The 20823-nt window shown below is 49.6% G+C and overlaps 1 protein-coding gene across 1 annotated transcript in view; it reads left to right on the top strand.

Moving 5' to 3' along the window:
* The window catches only part of SMG1 (SMG1 nonsense mediated mRNA decay associated PI3K related kinase), a 2768248-nt gene that overhangs the window by 463869 nt on the left and 2283556 nt on the right, over positions 1-20823 (top strand). The window lies entirely within an intron of this gene.

Raw genomic sequence — 20823 nt, 5'->3', positions numbered from 1 at the left:
GGGGTTTATTAGGAAGATGTTTCTTTTTGCAACTTTCCTGCTGTTGATATCAGCGGGACTGTTGAGATGGATTTCATGGTGCTGCCCCGAGGGAGGGTCCTGGGAGGCCACCCAGCCAATTATACTTAACAGTCTATAGAGACTTGGCTCTAGCCAAACTCCATCGAAGCAAGCTGAGCAGTAAGGCTTCGGCTTAAGGTTTGGTGGGTGTGATAAAGTGGTACAATGAGACACACAGAGCACTCGCATAAAACTAGACTGGAGGGTACACAATACAGAAATTTAGCCACACTAATTCATTAGACCTGGATTTCACCCTATGCAATAAAGCCAATAGGTAAATTTTACTACCACATGATCTACAAATATGTATTTCCCATTCGGGTTCATACTAGAGTACCAACTCTTTACTTTTGACACATTAAGATAAATCAGTGAAGAACCATAAGCAGACGGTGTATAGTAAAGTAAATAAAACGAGTTCAAGAAGGGTTTTAAATTGAGGTAAGTATAGAAACCATATTTGCAACACAAATACCTTGTTGTATAATAGGAATAGCCCAAACACTTCAAAAGTCATTCCTTGCTAAAGTGAGTGGACCTAGTGCCCTCAAGAGCCATGAGTCACAAGTTGAAAAGATTACAAAGTCAAGAGACATTTGGAGTAGAGAAACCGGTTTTGGCAAAGCCAACAGTTTGGTAACAATTGTGCAAGGATGCTGAAACAAAGTTAAGTACCAACATTTAGGGGTCCTTTTCTAATCTTAGCCCATTAGGGGAAGCCTGGCCAAGGATCCCGGCTGGAACTCCACCGATCAACATCAGTCCAGGGAGATTAGGGTCAGGACATTGCGCCAGTACAACCCGAAGGCAGGAGTGAAAAGATGGGGGTGAAAGTACCTATGCATGCTTCTCACTCACATTCAGCTAAGAACCGCCCATAGGTCTCTTACATTCACTGGGCCCATGTTTATCGAAGGTTCCATTGCTGGGCATCCAGGGGTCGCAGATGCAGTTTTCCCCTTTCATTGTCTGGATTGGGTCTGGTTAAGTGGCAGTTCTGAACTCCAGCGAGTGCCCTCAGCTGGCTGCTATACTTCGTAGTAGTCTTGGCTCCAAAGACTATCTGAAGAATGGCTTAAGGAGTCCTCCTTTTATCCTAGATGTGAGCCAGGGTCACCCCAGCCCTCCAAGGGTAAGTCTACATCATTCAAACTTGCAAGAGCTGTCCCATTATGCGCCCCATCTTGCCCCACATCTGCTCTGCAAAAGACATCCTTCTGGCCAGAGTGTGGATTGGTACCAGACAGTCCCAGCCCTGACATCCAGCCAGATGCAGACGACACCGCTTTGCTCAGAAATGCAGATGCTTTGCCTGGGAAAGGTCTTTATGTGGTATTTCATGACCTGTGCTGGCAGGAGGGTCAAAAGGCAATATGGCCAACGGAGAGGGCGTAGAATTACTGACACAGCCATTATGAGTGTATGGATCTCAAAAAGGCATTATGCCGCAAAATGCAAAAGTGCATGGGTGAAAAAACGCGAAACCGGGTCCAATATTTGCTGCCACCAGCCAGTCTTGGGCACATTGTGTAAGTAACACCTGTTACTAAAAGAAAGTTATACAAAGTACTCCTGCCACACTTCGCTTAAAGGTGATGGGTGCAGCCTAAAGACAAAGAATTTCATAAACGGAGACCGGATGCACCTCTACTGGTAGCCTTAAGGACCGACTATTTCCCCCCCAAAAAAAGATGAGCTGAGCAAGGCAAGTAAAGCAAAAACCATTTACTTGCCTCAGAAGTCCGGAGAGGAATGAAACCGTAATAAAGATTTGGGGGGGGGGGGGTTCCATTGATGTAAATTCAGGGAAAGCAGCTAAAAAATATTCCCAACGGGAACACCGCTTTTTGCCCATGTCATGAACCCTTGCTTGACTTTGGAGGTAAGTAAAGCCTTTTTTAGTTTCACTTACCCTTATGTTTTTTGAGGGTTGGGGGGAGAGGGAGGGGTGAACTGGTCAGCCCATCGGAGTACCAGTGCAGTGTGACTGTCCTCCTTTCATGTTTTGTAATAGCACATGTCATCTTAGTGGAGTGGTGCAGGTGCACTTGGAATCCCCTTTTCACTTTTGTCTGGTGTTAAGGCAGTTCTTGTACCACCCTCAGAATTTGCTTAAGCAACTAACCCTGGGTGTGGGGCTAAAACACCTGTCCAGAAAGGGAAAGTAAACCTCTTAACCTCTCAAAGGCCAATTCTTCTTAGAGACTGGACACTGAAGTTGGGCAATATCACTTGTGACTTGGTTCCATCTTTACTGCATACATTTACTTACCTCCTTTTGTTGATTTAAGTCATTGAATACATTTTTTTAATTTATGATGTATGTTTGAGTGTTGTGCAATCGTACTTGCTTAATTTTTGTGTTTTGGGCCTATAATAAATACTTTAATTTTGTACATTCCGGTCTAAATTGAATTGTGTGCTTCACTGCGTGTACTCATTGTGGACCCCCGACCCCACTCATTCAATCCTCAGAATAGCCTTGCCTGCTCTCCACGTTTACCTTGATTGTGTTTTGGCTAACCTCCGAGTTCCCCTGTTCACTATCTAGGGTGGCCTCCTAAAATCTTTCCACCAGGTCATATTCTAGAAATCCATCTTAACACAAAGGTTGGAGGATGGACCCCAGAAGTTATTGCAGAACAGGACCCCCAATCAATTTCTATGGTGGATCGCAGTTAACTCTCCTCCCGGGAATCTCTACATCAAAGCAGCGGGACAACCAAGATTATCGTATTGTTAACAATTCCCCCTTCACAGGACCCCCAAAGCATATACGCAGATATGTGGTTTCGGTGGAAACTGCTCCACTGACCTAAAACAACCTGGCAAGTGAAAGGCTCTTTTCCAAAGGTGTGGTTTTCAGGATCCGGTTCCCAGTGCTTTGCACCTTGAACCCAAAATGAACCGAGCAACACAGGAGACGAACACAGGCTCCTCCAAGGACATCTACCTTCAAGTGAAGGAACCTGGGAAGACTTCAGTAAGACTGGAGAACGCGTATTGACAGCCTCTAGCAGCAAGGTGAACATAAGGCAGCACCAGGGCAGTAAATAGGATGGAGACAATGGCTGGTGGCGCCCTTGGACCTCCCAAACTGAAGATCTGGCGTAATAATGAACTCTTGGCGACCCTCTTGACTCATGCAGCATGCCAGGGCAAGATGTGGTGTTAAAAAGACCCAGAAATTGTTTTAAAATGCTAGGCTCCACCCATCAGATGTGGGAGAATCACCTGGAGTCTTCATCATATCTGGACTGGACTTCTAGCAGAAAGAAACCTCAAACCAGGATATGCCCAAACCTCTGTACCTATCCAGTGTGGCCAGGTACGTTTTTAAATATTGGTGGGAAACACAGCAGAAATCTTCAGCAGTTCACACACCTGCTGACTCAAAGTTACAGGAACAAGCAATAGAGTGTTGGGGACATGGCAGGACCTAAATACCCCTGTGAAAAGGTGTCTGGCCCCAGACATGCCAGCCAATCGCAAGAAAGGGCTGGGGGCAGAGGATCAGATCAACCATACTGTTGGAGCTTTGGACTGCCACTCAGCCAAAGCCATCCCCACAGGATGTGTGAGGGCTTAGCCAGGGACCTTTTCTAGACTTAACCAGGGACCTTTTCTAGACTTAACCAGGGACCTTTTCTAGACTTAACCAGATGGGACCAATATGGCGGCTGCCGTAATGGGCTCAAAGAGCCCACATGGTCAGAATGGCTATTTTGAACCTCCCTCATGGTCACCTAGACACAAGGCACCCCTAGAAAACAAAATGACCAGCAAGTGTTCGATAAGATTCAGTGCAGTCCAAATTGTGATGGACTTCACAAGACTTTGATCTGTGTGAAAAGACCAAAGAAAAATTGTTTTTCTTTTTCCCCATTTGTTTGTGTATGTGTATATATTTCTGAGGCTTGTGGAATCTGCTTAGATCACATGCTGTTCATAGGCCGACATCTAGTGGAAAATGCAGAGTATTAGTTTGTTTTTCGAAACTCGAAAATGGGCGTTGACATAGGGCGTGCCAGTAATACTATCCCTAGTGTGACGTCCACTGTACCCATGATCCCTCACGCTCAGATTGTTTTTTTACGCCATACTTGTCGGAAGCCTCGTGCGGAGTTCCCTGGCTTTCAGCCTTTTGCTTATAATTAAATCTAAAATCCCCATTCTTCCAATCCCACGTCTGACATCGAAGATCGACGCCGGTCCGAAGAACGAACAACCATCGAGACTGCACGACGGACTTTGGGCCTCGGAAGGCCTCTGGCCTCGGCCCTGGCCTCGGAAGGCCACTGGCCTCGGCCCTGCAAGTAGGGAGAGTGGGGGGTGGACATAATCACACTCACTTCATTTCCTACATACTCGCCCGCTGCCATTGGGTAACATATGGAGAGTATTCAATTTAAATTTTGCCCCAAGTGCAACCGCAAGTTTCCTTGGGTTGACAAACATACCATTTGTAATCTGTCTGCCTAGGGACCACCCCGAAGCTAACTGCAGAGCGTGCAAGCTCTCTAAGGCTAAAACACTAAAGGACCGCTCCACTAAACGTTGGGCCCATCACACCAGGCAGCTCGAGGCAATGGAAGCGGTGGGTTCCTTCAGTGATGGCAGCAACGCCACTGTTTCGGACGGCGAGGGCACAGGGGTGTCGAAAGACACCCAAGCGCTAGTCCCCGACCTCGGAGGATTGTCCGGCGGGACAGTTATGGGGAAAACACCCGGCGACACGAGCGCTACCCATACTACTACACCTAAACACACTAACCCCAGCCGAGATTCGACACGCGTGTCGAGTGCTCGAAAAAAGGAGGCACGTAGAGAGCGATCCACAGAATCCGTGTCCTCTGAGCGTTCCAGGTCGATCGCCTCACGACACACGGCAACTGTCTAAAGTTGCCAAGAGTGCCTCGCTCCCCAAAGCCACGGAGGTATGGTCGTCAGAAGACGAATCCGACCTCCACCCCCAAGCTGCATGCCTAGTATCGGCTCTGGCAGTTCGTTCCACGTCTGCCTCCGAGTCTCGACGTTCTCACTCTAAAGAAACGGAGACTAGCCTACACACCCCCGAATCCCGGCGCCAGGCGTCGATTCTGAGAAGGCCAAGCAATCAGGGAAACACTCCTCTACCCAGGGTAAAGGAGACAAACAGCAGAAGAGGTCCTTGGACATAGCTTCTGTACCCCAGGCCCAGAAGGACAAACCTAAATCTTCAGACAAAGAGAAGTCCACTACCCCTGTTTCGGCCACTAGACCTAAAGTTATCCCACAGGACGTAGGAACAGTAGAGTAACCGCAGCAAGAGGTGTTCATCCCCAGTTCCAGGGAATGGAGCTCTGAGGACATCGAGAGGATGTCAAGAATGTCTTCTTTGGCTAATTTCTATGCCAAAAACCCAGATCATTTTCTGAGCTATCAGAGCCCACCTGACTCCACTCCTTCAAGATCCAGGGACCCTCAGCCTCCTAGTAAAAGACCTCATAATGAAGCTCCAGCTCAAGGTCTGATTTCAGACCTATTCTCTATTCAACCCTACCACCAGTATGCTGATGACCCAGACATACAAATGCTGGATGACCAAGCAGGAGTCTGTTATTACGGAGACGAGGACCAGGATGATGATGATGATGATGAGGAGGACAACGAGGCAGAGGTCTATAATCTAGACTCATCTGTTAACAAAGACCTACCAGTCACTGACTCACCTGTGGATAATCAGCCTCTTCTAAATGAGGTCTTACTTAGAGCTGCAGAGCACTTTCACTTGGACATTCAAGGGGCTCAAGAGGAAAGGGAATGTGCAGAGGAAATGATGGGGGATAAAAAACCCATTGCCCAAGCCATACCAATTCTCATCCATTCAACGCAGAATTGACCATTCCCTCCTCAACCCTAATCTCACTAGAGCTGTCAACCCCAGAATTGAAAAAATATTCAGGGCCACCCAGTCAGACCCACTTTATATAAGGGGCCAGCTTAAGCCCGACTCGTTGGTAGTCACTACCACCAGAAAGAGAGCGGGGACACCTCATCATCTGAAGCTCTCCCAGATAAGGAGAGCAAGAGGATTTATGGGTTGGGAAGAGTGGCCTCCACTTCCGTTTACCAGGCAAGAATCGCCAATATCACCACTCTGCTGGCAAGCAATAATTGCCACCAGTGGGAGCAGGTAGCTGCCCTTATCGCCTCTGCACCTGAACCACTAAAGGGCCAGTTGGCCCAAAATGCGTCCGAGGGTAAATCAGTGTCCGGGTGCATTCTTAAGACGACCTTTGACGCCGCAGATAATGCAGGCCGGCTCATCGCAGAGAGCACTGTCATTTTGAGACACACTTGGCTCAGACAGGGTTTAAACCTGAGACCCAGGCTACTCTTATCGACATGCCGGTGGAACCGAATGTCTTGTCTGGCAAAGCAGTAGAGGAGGCACTCAAAACTGCCAAAGATTAATACGATACCCTAAAGTCCCTGGGACAATTGACTAACAAATCCACGAACCAGAGAGGGAATGATGATAATTTTCGTCGCTCACGCGGACAAAATTCCCATAGGGGTTCCAATTTCTCACAGGGGCAGGTTACATCGTGGGGTAACAACCAACAAGGTACCCAAAGTTACAGTAGAGGTAACAAGAGGGGCTGCGGTAGAGGGAGAGGCAGCCCAGGCAGAGGCGGTACGCCTGCTAGCAACAGTGATGCTCCGCGCAGGGTCCCTTCCCATGCATCCCCAGTAGGGGGCGCATTTCCAACTTCACCCAAGCATGGGAAGGGATCACCTCGGACAGGTGGGTGCAGTCCACAGTGTCCGCGGGTTAGTGCATCGAACTACTGGAGCGTCCCCGCAACCACCCTCCACGACAAATTCACTCCCTGGATCCACCAGAAGATCCTCCTCGAGGAAATCGTCAATCTTCTCACAAAGGACGCGATAGAACTTGTCCCGGGCAACCAGGTAAAAAATGGTATTTATTCAACTTACTTCCTTGTACCAAAAGAAATTTGACAATGCGCCCAGTATTAGACTTACGCCCTGCAAACAAGTATGTCAAGCCCCAAAAGTTTCGCATGACAACTCTCCAAGAGGTAATCCCCCTCCTAAAAAAGGAGATTACATGGCAACATTGGACATGAAAGGTGGCTATTTTCATATTTTATGTTCCCACCGCACAGAAATTCTTGTGCTTCAAGCTGGACAGTCAGCACTACCAGTTCAAGGTGCTGCCCTTTGTTATAGCCTCGGCTCCAAGGGTATTCACCAAGGTACTGGCAGTGGTGGCGGCAGACCTACGCAGGGAGGCAATCCCAGTGTACCCTTATCTCGACGACTGGCTCATCATGGGGGAGACCCCAGTAATTTGCAGATCCAACATCCAAAGAACGATCAACCGCCTCTTCGAATTGGGTTTCTCAGTCAACGAGAAAAAATCAAGCCTGGTGGCAAGCACCTCCAAACAGTTCCTAGGAGCAAATTCCTCTATCAGTCCGGTCGCCAGATAAGGGTGCGCAAAGTGATGTTTGCTAGGCATGATGACGTCATGTATTTACCTGGTTCCCCACTCACGCCTGCGACCCATGCCGGAATGGTTGGCGAAACAGTGGTCTCGGCAAGTGGTTAGTGGGACGATCTAGTGGTTGTTTCGTCAACACTAGTACAGTGTCTTCACTGGTGGACAAGAGAGAACCTGTCAAAGGGGAAACCCTTTTATGACTCGGAGATGCAGGCCGTAGTCACTACAGAAGCGTCCCTGTCAGGGTCCCCACACCTCCTTCACCAGACAGCTCAGGGTCTCTGGTCTCACACAGTGGCCAAGAATCGCATAAATCTGCTAGAGCTCCTGTCAGTCTTTGGAGCGCTTCAAGCGTTCGAACCCCACATGTTGAACCTGTCAGTGCAGATCTTGACCGACAGCACGACGGATATGTTTTACATAAACAAACCGGGAGGGACTCGTTCGCCAAATTTGTCCAAGCTTGCCCAAAAAATTTGGAAATGGGCACTCAGACGGAATATTTACCTGTCATCTCAACATGTTCCAGGGGATCTCAATTCACTAGCGGACGCTTTGAGCAGAGATCCCCTCCCAGAAAAACACGAATGGTGTCTAAATGAAGTCGTAGGAGAGCTCTTCTCACAATGGGGTTTCCCCACTATAGACCTATTTGCCACAAGCGAAAACAGACAATGCCCAGACTTTGCATCCAAGTTCCCCCAACCAGGCTCCAAGGGAAACGCCCTGTGGATGAACTGGTCAGGGATGTTTGCCTATGCTTTTCCACCCACTCCTCTGATGAGGAAGTTGGTCAACAAGATGCACAGGAAATCTACGACGCTCATCCTAGTTGCTCCCATGTGGGCGAGACAACCGTGGTTCCTGCACTTGCGCAGACTGGCAGTGTGCAAACCCATCAAACTCCCGTGCTGGCACAACCTACTATCCCAGCACCAAGGACAAACGGTGCACCCTCAACCCATTTAGATGAACTTGGCTGCATGGCTCCTGAAGTCAGAGTTTGGCCATCTCAATCTATCACAGAGATGCATGGATATCCTAAAGGAATCCAGGAAACCAAACACAAGTCGCTGTTACTTTGATAAATGGAAGAGATTAGTTATTTGGTGCCAGAATAGACGCATCAACCCAGTTCATTGTACTCCTTCCAATATTGTCACCTACATGCTCCACCTGCTGGACGCAGGGTTGGTATTTAATTCACTCAAGGTACACTTGGCAGCGTTATCGGCCTACACCACCTCCCATAAGTGTCATGGTGGAAAGTACCAGTGGTTAAAGCATTTATGTAAGGGGTAAAGAAACTCCACCCCCAATTTCGAACCCACCACCAGGATGGGACCTTAATGTGGTGCTTGCTAAACTCCTGGGCCCCCCCTTTTGAACCTTTTGTATAAAGCCAGTCACAAACACCTGACCTATAAAACTGCCGCATTAGTAGCCATTACATCCATAAGAAGGGTCAGTGAAATTCAGGCTCTGTCAGTGCAGGATCTTTTCTTTACTGATCATAAGGATAAACTGGTTCTATGAACTCACCCTAGGTTCTCACCTAAATTCATTTCGAAATTCAATGTTAACCAGTCCATTGAGTTACCGTTCTTCTTCCAAGAACCCAAAAGCTCTGCTGAGGTGAAACTACACACACTAGATGTGCGAAGAGCGGTCCTCTACTACGTAGACAAGACCAGACCGCTAAGGAAGACAGAAACTGCTCGTCTCCGTAGCTACAGACAGAGAAGGAGATTGCGTCTCTAAGGGTGCCATCTCCAAATGGATAGTCAGTTGTATCCAGCTGTGCTACTCCCTTTCAGATAAAACTCTGCCTTTTACGCCAAGGGCCCACTCTACAAGAGGCACTGAGGCCACTCTGGCTTTCATTGCAAATGTTCCCCTTGACACCATTTACAAAGCAGCTACATGGAGCTCTATCCACACCTTTGCTCAGCACTACTGCATTGACACCATTCCAAGAAACATACTCAAGTGGGACAAGCGGTTCTAAGACATTTGTTTGTTCATGACCCTTCTCACATCCCATCTCCTTCTAACACTGCTCGCTAATCTATGCACAGCATGTGATCTAAGCAGATTCCACAAGCCTCAGAAGCGATACATTACTCACCGTAATCGTATTTCTGATGCTTGTATCTGCTTAGATTTGCTTGTGCCCGCCCTTCTTCCCCTCTGATAGTGTTAGGGAGAATTCTCTGTAAGGCTAATTTCCCAAACCTAGTGAGTCCCCCAGCAGCTTTGCTGGATTGTTGGGGTTTATTTTTTTCTCTCCTGCTAAGTGAGATTCTTTTGCTCCCACTCTTAGACATGATTTGAGGTGTTCCTTTAACTTTCCATGTGTTTTATGGGCTATGGGGTCTTTTACTCCATAGGGTCTCGTGTTTTTTTTTATATGGGTTACACAGCACCCGCCGTGCCGTAACCCAGGGGTGTCGTAGCGACCCCCCAACATAGACTCCATACCCTGGGACTGACTACTGTCTCCCAGGGCATGTAAAGTCACCATTGACTTTGCTAGTCCCAAATTATGAACAGAAACCAGTACAAACCATCATATTGTGGACGTACTGGTCGGGGCAATTCGATTGCCCCGGGGTCTGTTGTTCGAGGGGGCACGTCTCCGTCCCCCCTGATCGAGTTTTGGCTGGTGGCAGTGAATACTACTTTTTATATTCGACCGCGAATATATCTCTATGGGATTTTCCCATTGTTCGAGCCTACCAACTTGAATTATTTAATTCTTATAGCCTCGTACATACCCGGTTTGTTTATTTGATATTAATTCACTGGTTGGTATTTTTTGCCAGAACTCGATTCTAAAATGGCGTTTGTGTTCTCTTCTGTGACTCCAACCCAAGTCGAGCCCTTTGTTCCACTTTTTGGCAGGCTTCTCCACAGAAGCCTCCGAAAGTGGTGCCACTCTGTCTGGGTACCACAGGGGATGTGGGAGGGGGTTTAGGCACCCTGGACTGAGTTACCAAGGTAACTCAAGTCGCACTCTTGTGTGGTTGGCCCACCACTTAGCATGTTTGATTGACAGCTAGGCTGAGTGAATGGGGGTGTGCTGCATAAAAGCAGGGCTTTGGAGACTGGAACTTCAGAAGTTGCCACAGGACCTAAGAATCCAAGGAGGGAGAAACTGAGCCGACCTGCAACGACGACACCATCGGTGGAGCCCTGCTGAACCGTCTCACCACTTTTCCCGACGACAGAGATCTCCAGTCCGGAGAGTCTTCTTCCTTTGACTGGTGGGGATAACCAGTTTTGTTTTCTTTTCACCTTCCTGGAGCATCTCGTGGCCGCCTTGCCCGTGCCAAGCACCCCGGCAACCGGAATACCACGGTTTACGACTACCGCGAAGAGAAGGGTAGTACCTTTTAACCGGAGGACTTTGCGGCTGGTTTCTTCCGTGGCAGTGCAACGACCTTCATCTTTCCTCCACGCCGAGACCTCTTCTTCCTCTGGACGAAACACCGACTTGCACCTGCTGCCAGGAACTGCCGCCCCCGCTGGAGCTTCCTTCACACTTAAGGTACTGTGTCCCGCCTGGCATCCCTTGCGACAGATTGTTCGGGGTGACAGTAAAGCCTCGACCTTCTAACCTGGGCTAGCCTGGGACAACCTAGCTAACTTTTCCTGACTTGAATTTCATCCTTTTTGTGCGAACTATCTACGAGACTCTTTGGGCATAACCCCACTGTGTGAACCTGGACCCCTTCTGCTTGCTCTCTCCAAGAGTGGGCCTTGCAATTGACTTCCTTGCTCTCCAGTAGAACTCTGCCTATCCTGCCTTACTGGGTTTCTTTGTAAAAGTATTGAAATTTGTGTGCTTCCATAACTACCTTTTCCCCTCCCTTTTTAATAACTTATTAGAGTGTCCTCTTATGTTAAGCGCTCACCTCTGTCTGAAAATAAGTGGTGTTTCTCACTAAGACTTGTCTAATAAGTGAATAGGGTTGTATATATATGATAGTGACTGTGTGCTGAATTTACTCACCTCGTTTTTGCTAGTGTAAATTAAGTGTGTTTTTAAATAAGTAATTTTCTGATGTTTGTTAATCTGCTTAGAATCACATGCTGTGCATAGGTCCGACATCCAGTGGTCACTGCGGAGTATTGCATTTTGTTTTTCGTAGTCGAAAAGGGACGTCGACAAGGCGTGTCTGAAATACTATCCCTATAGTGACGTGCGTTGTACCCACAATCCCTCACGCGTCGAGGTCCCTCAGATTGTTTTTTTCCGCCCAGCTACTGGTCGCCTTTACGCGGAGCTCCTCGAGAGACATTGCAGATTTCATCTCCTCGACCTTTGGTCGTTTTCCTATTTAATATATAACACATCGATCCCTCCCTCGACGCAGTTGTGAAGCTGTCTCCGCCGAGCAAGATCTTCGACGGAGGGGACGAGCGGAGGAGATCCTTCGGCGTTGCTGAACATGTGGCCTGGCCTCGCAGGCCAAATGCAGTAGGGAGAGTGGGGTCGTGGGACATCTCTGGTTCTTTTCTGAGAATGCCTTTCCTTTTCCCCTTCCTTTCCCTTGGGGTCGTTATCACGATTTATTGCCTCGGCTATAGAGAGGACACCCTTTAGGTTTTGCCCGCGTTGCAAGGGCAAGTTTACTTGGAAGGACAAGCATTCACGGTGTAACCGCTGCTTGCCCCTCGGTCACAAAGAGGAGGATTGCACGGCTTGTCGGCTTCTTAAGCCAAAGACTCTAAAAGACCATAGGTTCAAGAGGTGGGCGGCCTACGCTATGTCGAAGGCCGATCCTTCACCCGCCGCTGCTACCACCGACAGTGACGAGGAACGTGATAACACAACCTCCGCTACGGAAGTCGTAGACCCCTCTAAAGAGCGCTCGCGCTCTTCGTCGTCTGTCCCCGGCCTCGGCTCATGCCCTGCTTATGGGGATGAACACCCCGGCGACACTGACGCACACGATACCACACATAAGCACACAACCCATGGCTCTTCTTCGTCGAAGACGAAGAAGGCATCAGCGCCCAAGGAGACGCAGGTTCCACCGGCGGCCTCCTTGGACCGTTCAGGTTCGAAGCCCCTCTCGCAAACGCAGCCGCGACCAGCGACTGGGCTTTCGGCAAATAAGGGTGCCGCCCCCAAACCATCGGCCGGCGCGCACCAGCAGAGAGCGCACGCCGCCGTAGAACGATCGACACCCGTAACGTCGAAACCGCAGCTCTCCGCTGACAAACGAGTCGCAGAGAGCTTGGCGAGGATCGTTGTAGCCGACGCCCAAAAGCGTACGCCGAAAGACACGTCGAGCGCTACGCAAAGGTCGTAAGACACGCCGAAAAAGCCCGAAGAAAGACAGGGACTACCCCCTTCAGTCGGGGGGACCCCCAGCACACCGGAAGGCTTTTCGGAAGGCAACGGGACACTTTCCTCGACGTTATGGGAGAGGTCCAGCCGTTTTCAGCTAGATGACACTAATTTTCCCCCGCTAGACCGCTCAGGGGTACCCCATGAAACCATGGAAAGGCTCCATCTCTGTATGGAGAGAATGGAGAGGTTTATGAAGACCCAGAACCCTCCCACTCCCAAGAGAAGAAGAGAAGGGCCTCCGGAGGACCCCAGGGCCAAATATCCGAGACTATTCAATCCCCAGCAGGACACAGCCTCAGATTTCCATAATGTGTATGACCTCACTGGTGAGGAACAATACTTGGAAGAGGAGGATGAATTTGTGGACGGTGAAGAGGGACAGAACCAGGAGGAAGGTCTGGAAGACAGCCCAGACATGGTAGGAGAAGGCTTCGGAGAAAATCCAGAAGAAGGACCTTCTCATCCCTGGCAATCCCCATCAGTATATTCGGACACTGATGTCCTGAACCTAAATCCTCCTGACAATTCACCTGTTAGAAACACGTCTCCCATTGACGATCAGCCCACGTTCAATGCCCTGTTGCGCAGAGCAGCAGCACATTTCGAACTGGACACTGGGGAGATCTCTCCTGAAATAGACTTTGTGGAAAGAGTAATTAAGGAGAAACCCCCGGTCAGCCAGACCATTCCCCTCCTCGCTTCAGTGAAGAGAAGAATCATCCCTTCGCTATCCACACCCGCACTAATCAGAGGAGTTAATCCAAGAATTGACAAACTTTTCACTCCTTCACCCTCAGACCCGCTGTACATCAGGGGACATTCCATTCCGGATTCCCTTGTAGTAACTAATACAAGGAAGAGGGCAGGGGTGCCGCTGTCCACCAGCGAGGCACCACCTGACAAGAAGGGCAAGAGGTTATATGCCCTTGCAAAGAGAGTCACATCCTCGGCTGCCTTTTCGGCAAGAATTGCGAACAACAATTCTTTGCTAGCTAGCTACGCGGACGCGCAGTGGGCCAAACTGCGCAAAGACGCCGAAGAAGCGCCGGAACCACTACGTACACGCCTGCTATCAACTATTGGCGAAGGAACCCAGGTCAACCAGAGTATTGTAAAGAACTCTCTGGATGCTGCAGAGACAGCGGGACGTTCCCTGGTTCAGGGAATACTCCTAAAACGCCATGTATGGCTGCGCAACTCAGGGTTCAAACCGGAGACACAGGCGTCTTTAATAAATAAACCTGTTGAAGACTCAAACCTCTTCGGAAAAGCGGTGGATGAGGCTCTGGAGATGGCTAAAAAAGAGTTCAATACTATCAAAACTCTTGACCAGATCTCTAAGCCCACTACCAGACGCAGCTATGGCAACAAACGCTTTTTTCGTGGCCAACGCCAACAGCAGAATCAGCAGCAACAGTACCCTGCCACCAATTACCAGACCAATAGTGGGCAGTACAGCCAAAGAGGCCAGCGCTGTGGCAAAGGGAGAGGTCGGGGGTCCACCCCCAGAGGCTCCCAAGCCCCCAACAACACCAAGTGACGCGAAGATTTGCGTCCCCTCCCATGCAACACCGGTCGGGGGCCGGATAACATCCTTTCTCCCAGCAGGGGAGGGAATAACGTCAGACCGCTGGGTACTTTCCACCGTAGCCCACGGATACTGCATCGAATTCAACGGTTCCCCAACATACAGACCCCCGAGGGGATGACGCATGACACCGGAACACCTTGCCATCCTTCTCCAAGAAGTACAACTGCTGGAAAAAGGAGCCATAGAGGTCGTGCCTCTATCTCAGGTAACGGAAGGTATTTATTCAGTGTACTTCCTTGTACCCAAAAAGGATCTAACCATGCGCCCTGTATTAGATCTGCGCCCAGCGAACAAGTTTATCAAACCCCAGAAGTTTCATATGGTGACCTTACAGGAAGTGATCCCACTGCTATCACAGGGAGATTACATGACAACATTGGACATGAAAGATGCATACTTTCATATTTTAATATTGCCAGCGCACAGAAGATACCTCAGGTTTATGATAGAGGGCAAACACTACCAGTTCGGAGTGCTACCCTTCGGCATAGCATCGGCACCAAGGGTATTCACGAAGGTACTGGCAGCGGCCCACCTGCGCAGGTTGTCCATCCCAGTTTACCCTTACCTCGACGACTGGCTCATAACAGGGGATTCTTACGAAACATGCTTCTCCAATACCCAAAAGACGGTAGACCTTTTGTTCCAGTTGGGCTTTTCCATCAACGAAAAGAAGTCCAGCCTAGACCCCAGCCAAATCAAACAATTCCTAGGGGCTCTTATTCAAACAAAGGGCGGCCTCGTCTTCCCCTCCAACGAGAGGGTCCAAAACATGCTGTTTCAGATCCCTCAATATGTAACCGGTCGAGAGGTGACGGTACGCAAAGCAATGTGCTTGCTAGGCATGATGGCGTTGTGTATTTATTTGGTACCTCACGCGCGCCTGCGCATGCGCCCTATGCAAGAGTGGCGCAACAGCCAGTGGTGTCAGGCCAGCGGACTATGGGACGATCTAGTGGTGGTCTCGCAGGCCTTGGTTCTCTCGCTACGGTGGTGGACAAAGGAAAACCTGGAAAGAGGGAAACCCTTTGCCACACCCGCGGCGGAAGCCACTCTAACCACAGACGCATCCCTCACAGGATGGGGGGGCTCACCTATCCCATCAGACTGCTCACGGAGTGTGCACTCCGAACGTAGCATCCAAACACACAAATCTACTGGAGATACTAGCTGTGTTCAAGGCGCTAAAAGCCTTCCAGGAACACCTACAAGGCAAGACTGTGTTGGTCCTTACAGACAGCACCACAGCCATGTACTACATCAACAAGCAGGGGGGGGGACCCACTCTCCAGGACTGTCCAAACTGGCCCAAAATATATGGAAGTGGGCTCTCAAACAAAACATGTTCCTACTGTCACAACATGTACCAGGGGAACTCAATCTACTGGCAGACAAACTCAGCAGAGATTTCCCCCTGCCCGAAGAGTACGAATGGCGACTGCACGAAGACATCGTCTTCACACAATGGGGATTCCCAGAAATAGACCTGTTCGCAACCCTGGAGAACTCACAATGCCAAAGTTACACCTCCAGGTACCCCCAGAACCAATCCAAGGGAACGGTCTGTCGATGCAATGGTCAGGGAAATTTGTTTACGCTTTTTCCCCCGACTCCACTTCTCAACAAGGTGGTGCACAAGATGACCATGATACCGGTGGCCCCAATGTGGGCCCGACAGCCATGGTTCGCTCACTTGATGGAGATGTCTCTATCTCCCCCAGTGAAACTCCCCTGCCCGTACAACATGCTGTCACAAGACAAGGGCAGGACTCTGCATCCATGCCCCCAGAACATGAACTTAGCAGCTTGGCTCCTGAGATCATAGAATTCGGACATCTACAGCTCCCGCAGAGATGCATGGACATCCTCAGGGAAGCCAGAAAACCTAAAACTCGCCACTGCTATTCTAGCAAGTGGAAGAGATTTGTCATCTGGTGCAGAGGAAAAACCATCAACCCGATTGACTTCTCTCCCACACATATTGTTCTATACCTGACCCACTTATTGGATTCAGGTCTAGTGTCCACCTAGCGGCACTTTCTGCATACACCACTTCCCAACTCAAAGTGTCGTGGTCGAAGATCCCTGTTATAAAGGCCTTCATGGAGGGAGTAAAGAGAATACACCCCCCGATAGCTGACCCAGCTCCCGGATGGGACCTTAACGTGGTACTTACCAGACTCATGGGCTCACCATTCGAACCCATGCACAAGCATCTCTTAAACACCTCACTCTTAAGACTGCTTTTCTAATAGCTATCACCTCCATCAGGAGAGTAAGTGAACTACAGGCTCTTTCTGTTCTAGACCCCTTCGTTACAGTTCACAGAGATAAGGTGGTTCTACGCATGCAACCAAGGTTTGCTCCGAAATTCCACGTAAACCAGTCTATAGAACTGCCAACATTCTTTCAAAATCCTTCCAGCTTGGGAGAATAAACTCTGCACACACTAGATGTGCGCAGAGCGGTCATGTTCTACATGGAAAGAACCAGACCACTGAGGAAGACTAATCAGTTCTTCGTCTCGGTGGCAGCAGGAAGAGAAGGGGATGCAGTTTCAAAGTCCACTATTTCTAGATGGATTGTTCAATGCATCACTCTCTGCTATACTCTTGCTAAGAGAGAACTGCCCTTTAAGCCAAGAGCACACTCAACTCGAGGCACGGGGGCGTCCATAGCATTCATTGCAAATGTTCCCCTTGAGTCCATCTGCAAAGCGGCTACCTGGAGTTCTGTGCACACCTTTACAAAACACTACTGTCTAGATGCACACTCGAGATCTGACTCCCAGGTGGGACAGGCAGTATTAAGACATCTTTTTTCTACTGTTCCTTCTCATAACCCACCGCCAACTCCGGGTACTGCTCGCTAGTCTATGCACAGCATTTGATTCTAAGCAGATTAACAAACATCAGAAGACAATGCATTACTTACCGTAAAAGCATTTCTGATGGTTGTATCTGCTTAGATTCACATGCGCCCACCCTTCCTCCCCGCTCGGATGGAAGGAACATAGACATCCTTTTCTATATTTCTCTCTTTTCTGTACTCACTCACGTCTAGAAGGCTCCCTCAGGGCAGAAAAATACAAACAGAGGGACCTCGACGCGTGAGGGATTGTGGGTACAACGCACGTCCCTTTTCGACTACGAAAAACAAAATGCAATACTCCGCAGTGACCACTGGATGTCGGACCTATGCACAGCATGTGAATCTAAGCAGATACAACCATCAGAAATGCTTTTACGGTAAGTAATGCATTGTCATATACTTTTACACCAAAGCTCTGGTCAGTGTTTGTTTGTACTACTGCGTCCCTGTACCTATTGTGTACATTCTGCATACTGCCTAACTCTTCTTGAGGGAAGTCTGACTGCTCAGCAACAGCTACCAAGTGAATCTGTGTGGTACAGACTGCTACCAAGTGGGTTTACTTTCAAACACCTGTAGTCTTAAATCTTTTGCAGTGGTCCCTAAGGGAACTGCACAGGTTTCTGCCTAACAAAGGCACATGGATGCTTGTAGTCTTATCTATCTGCTTGTACTCACGCTACTCCTCATGCTACCTCATGTCAGAAAAAACACAATCTGAGTGTCCTACACGCGTGAGGGTTCATGGGTAACGTGGACGTCACACTAGTGATAGTATTACTGGCACGCCCTATGTCGATACCCATTTTAGAGTTTCGGAAAACAAACTGTAATATTCCGCAGCTTCCACTAGATGTCGGCCTATGCACAGCTGTATGTATTTATGTATGCATGTGTGTATGAAGGCCTCGGCCCTGCAAGTAGGGAGAGTGGGGGGTTGGACATACTCTGCATTCTTGGTATATAGGTGCACCTTATACATTTCCTACACTTACCAGCCCGCTGCCTCAAGGTGCGTATGGAGGGTACCCCTTTTCAATTCTGCCCCAAGTGCAATCGCAAATACCCTTGGGTCGACAGGCGCGCCACGTGCAATCTCTGCTTGCCGAGGGACCACCCCGAAGCGAACTGCAGAGCGTGTAGTAGGTTTAAACCTAAGCCACTTAAGGACCGTTCGACGAAGCATTGGGCCACCACGCCAGGCAGCGGAGGGCGCCTTCAGCGATGCCAGCGACGCCGTGCTTTCGGACGGCGAGGGCATTACGGCGTCGAAAGACAGCTGAGCTCAGGTCCCCGACCTCGGAAGGTCGTCCGACAGGGCGGCTATGGGGAAGACCCCCGGCGACACAAGCGCTTCACACACCACTCACACTAAACACACGAAGTCCAACCAAGACTCGACGACGTCGAGTTCTCGGAAAGAGGCACAAACAGAACGGTCCGAATCAGTGTCCTCTGGGCGTTCTCGATCGAGATCGTCGCATGACTCCAGGCAATCATCCACTCTTGCCAAGAGTGCCTCGCTCCCTAGCCTAACAGAAGTTCAATCGTCGGAGGACGAAGACTACTTCCACCTCCAGGCCGCTCTCCAGGAGTCGGAGCCCGCAGACAAGATCAGTGCGGCCCCACGTTCGAAGGACAGGGACTCTACCCCCGATCCTCGACGCCAGGCGTCGAAAACCTCCGGAGCCACAAAGGGACAGGGAAAAAATTTTTCCACTCAAGGGTAGGGGGGAAAACAGCAGAAGAAGCAGCCACTGCACTCTTCCACACCTGTGAAACACTCCACTCCTCCTAAACAGACAGACAGACAAGACCAGGTCTGCTGATATTTCTAAAACCAGCAAATCTACTCAAGATAAATCTCCTAGACTTTCTGAGAGAGTCATTCCCAGTTCCAAAAAATGGTCGAGTGATGACATAGATAGGGTCATGTCAAGGATGTCGTCTTTGGCAGACTTTTATGATAAAAATCCAGACCATTTCCTGTCATATAATCCACAAGGGGCTACATCCTCAGGCTCTAATGATCCTATCCCCCCCGAGTAAGAAGCCCCGGTTTGAGACACCGATGACGTCTGCAGACCCCTTCGAGGTACAACCATACTCACGGCCATACTCACTGTATCAAGGAGAAACTTCTTTTGGTGAGGACCAAGATTTTGGCATGGTAGAAGAGCAAACCGGGACGCGCTACTATGCAGATGAGGACCAAGAAGAGGAAGACCCTGAAACCTACAGAGTAGATTCCCCGGTAGAGAAGGAAGCCCCGGTTACCGACTCCCTTGTCGATAACCAACCCCTCCTGAACGAGGTTCTCGCACGAGCAGCAGAACATTTCCATATTGACACCCACGGTGTCCAGGAAGAGAGGGACTTCGCCGAGGAGTTAGTGGGAGAAAGGAGGCCTGTTGCCCAGACCATCCCTATCCTTAAGTCTATTCAGCGTAGAATAGACCCGTCCCTGGTGAACCCGAACCTCACCAGAGCAGTCAATCCCAGAGTTGAAAAACTTTTCAGGGCAGCCCAGTCTGACCCTCTCTATATAAGAGGACATCTGAAACCAGACTCCCTGGTTGTCACTAACACTCGTAAGAGGGCTGGAACACCCTTGTCATCGTCCGAAGCTCCTCCAGACAAGGAGAGCAAAAAACTATATGGTTTCGGCAGGAAAGTAGCCTCAACGTCCGCCTATCGGGCAAGGATTGCAAACTCCACCACCCTGTTGGCCAGCTACAACTGCCATCAGTGGGAGGAAGTCACGGCACTCATAGCCTCTGCACCAGAACCCTTAAAGGGCCAGTTAGCACGAATTTCAGCAGAGGGCAGAGCTGTGTCTGGTTGCATTTTAAAAGCAACTTTTGACGCCACGCGGAGAACGCAGGCAGAATGATAGAAGAAGGTACTGTTATCAAGAGACATACGTGGTTACGGCAGTCTGGTTTTAAGGCAGAAACCCAGGCATCATTGTTGGACAAACCGGTGGAAGCCGATCTGTTTGGTAAGGCGGTCGAGGACGCGCTGAAGAATGCCAAGGACGAATACAACACACTCGGGTCCCTTGGCCAGTTAACCAATAAACCCCCTAACCAAGAGAGGGAATAGTAATTTTCGTCACCCACGCGGTCAAAATTCCCAGAGACGATCAAACTATTCCCAGGGGCAGGGTACACAGTGGAACAGCCAACAGTCTACCCAGGGTTACGGCAGGGGTAATAGGAGAGGACGTGGTAAAGGCAGAGGCAGCCCCAGTAAAGGAGGCGGCACGCCTCCACCAAAGCAGTGACGCTCAGTTCAGGGTCCATTCTCACACAACCCCAGTAGGGGGACGCATTTCCAACTTCACCCAGGCTTGGGAAGGGATCACATCAGACAGATGGGTGCTGTCAACAGTATCCGCAGGGTACTGTATAGAACTACTGC

Source organism: Ambystoma mexicanum, chromosome 2q (genome assembly GCF_040938575.1).
Source record: "Ambystoma mexicanum isolate Mex_15411 chromosome 2q, UKY_AmexF1_1, whole genome shotgun sequence".
Taxonomy (NCBI): domain Eukaryota; kingdom Metazoa; phylum Chordata; class Amphibia; order Caudata; family Ambystomatidae; genus Ambystoma; species Ambystoma mexicanum.
The sequence above is the reverse complement of the archived record's forward strand: the minus strand, read 5'-3'. Positions and strand labels throughout refer to the sequence as shown.